Here is a 2,027-nt window from a genome sequence, read left to right as displayed (position 1 = left end):
AATCATAACTTTGTATTACATGATCTCCCTTCTTAGTATGTTACTGTATGATGTCACCCTGTCCATATAACAGTTTATTTGTTACAGCGTGGACCCAAGTACCCAATGTAGATATTTACATTTTTTCTTGGGAGTTATTCCTGGATACATGTAACACGGCAGTGCACCCTCAGAAGGAAACATGACACCTTTTAGGAAAAACCTGAATAAAATCCCACACACAGAAATCAGTTTTGGTTTCTCTTAAGAAAATATATTGTCAGAAACATTTTAAGAAAAGCAGGGCGTGGTCCAACAAACAATAAATCAAAGAGAAATAAAGACAAACACTCAGTCCCCTTGGGATAGTTCCACTCTGTCAGCTCTTTTCACAACAAGGCTCACTCCAGCACCAAAAGGTGATCAAAGTAACTCAGTTCCAAGCTCGTTCCGCTCCAACACCTCTAATCTCTGCCAGGAATAGTTGTTAAGGTGCGAGGAACACAAAGCGTCAGTCAGTTTGCCCGTCAGTCAGAGGCAGCTCCGGAACAGAAAAGGCTCCACGTTACGTTGTCCTCCGTGGTGATATCCAAAAATTTGCTCCACTTGTACCGACGCTTTACCTTCTCCTAACCCGACTGTACGACTCTATTAATAATAAAATTACGTAGAGAACTTCCAACCAGACGCCACCGCTCGCCGGCCGCTAAGACGCGTCCTTAGCTCTAGCCAACGTCACTTCCACGCGGCCTGGCGGCCCGCTGTTGCCTTCAGGGCCCCGGTAAAAATGTGGTTTTGTCACAACGCGAGACAGAAGGTTTATTTGCAGAAGGTGACTGGGGGTGGAGGAGCGACGGTGAATGGCGTGTGCAGGCTGGAACAGGACAGGATTAGCAGTCTCACAACCAGTCAGGCAGATGAGGAATGATCCTGTGCACAAAGAAAAAGCCTGCTGTTATTATAATGTTTGCACCAAAGAAGAAGAACTTGTTCTTAAAGCAGAGAGGACTGCAGCACGTCTTTACCACTGGAGCTGTACGGCACGGGCAGCTGGAATGGCAGACGGGCCCAGTCCAACCCGTCCCAGTAAACTGGGAGTGCCTACCGCTGTCTTTTGCTTTTGAGGGAGTCTACATGGAAGGTAGAGCAAAAGCTGCGTTAGCAACAGCATTTCTCACTTTGTTCTCCTCATGTGGACAACAATGGAGTCACACAGCAATGATTAGAGAACTTTAATATGTACTATATGAGGCCAATGTTTGTAATGTTTGACTAAGAAATGATCTTGTTACGCAGTAAAAGAAACCTTCAGGTTATTTTGGGTTTTTTAACCCTCTGTGTTGCAGCGCCACCTTCTGTCAGTCCTAGGGAGGATCCCTCCTCTGCTGCTTCTCCTGAGCTTTCTTCATTTTTTAGGGGAATCGAGGTTATAAGGTCAGAGCGGGTCGTATGCTGTACAGATTATAAATCCGCTTGATGAATATTTGTCTGGAGTGAAACGGACCTGGTGATGTGAAGACTTTCTTTCTGACTGACTTCATTTTGTTAAAATTAAGTGTAATTATAATTTAGTTAAATTCTCCTGATGAGTCTTTGATTTAAAAGTGGTGGTGATTTTATAACCACTGATGATGATGATGATGATGTACTGCAGGATCTCTGTTAAGTCGTCTCCTGATGCTTGTGTGGTGGGTTTTAGTTTTATATATTTTTATTATATTTTGTGCATTCTGTGTTTTATACTCTGTGTCCCTGCAGGCTTTTCTCTCTTTGGAACAATAAAGTTGATATATTCAATAAATGAGCCTTAAACAGAGGCGTGATCTCTACATGCAGATACATCTGAATTTCAATAAATGGCAAAAAAGCCAAAGTGTGACAGTGTTTTTCTAACTTTTAATAAACTGGACCAGATAAAGTCTCACGCTGTTTAATCCACATCAAAAATCCACTTTTGTTTTCAGAGGACTGAGTGCTGCCCTGATACACTCATGTACTTGTACTTGCAGTATGTCCTCCAGGCTGAGTACCCAGAAAGCCTGAAGTGT

At 43.0% G+C, this 2,027-nt stretch overlaps 1 long non-coding RNA gene across 1 annotated transcript; it reads right to left on the bottom strand.

Moving 5' to 3' along the window:
* Positions 1-231: 231 nt before the first annotated feature.
* Positions 232-1,341, bottom strand: LOC123964152. The gene is made up of 2 exons (XR_006823352.1): positions 1,005-1,341; positions 232-909 (listed from the first exon to the last, which is right to left on the bottom strand). It is a non-coding gene; the product is annotated as an uncharacterized LOC123964152 (long non-coding RNA).
* Positions 1,342-2,027: the final 686 nt, after the last annotated feature.

The sequence above is a fragment of the Micropterus dolomieu genome, unplaced genomic scaffold (assembly GCF_021292245.1).
Source record: "Micropterus dolomieu isolate WLL.071019.BEF.003 ecotype Adirondacks unplaced genomic scaffold, ASM2129224v1 contig_846, whole genome shotgun sequence".
Lineage (NCBI taxonomy): Eukaryota > Metazoa > Chordata > Actinopteri > Centrarchiformes > Centrarchidae > Micropterus > Micropterus dolomieu.
Note: the sequence above shows the minus strand (reverse complement) of the source record. Positions and strands in the feature narration are given on the sequence as shown.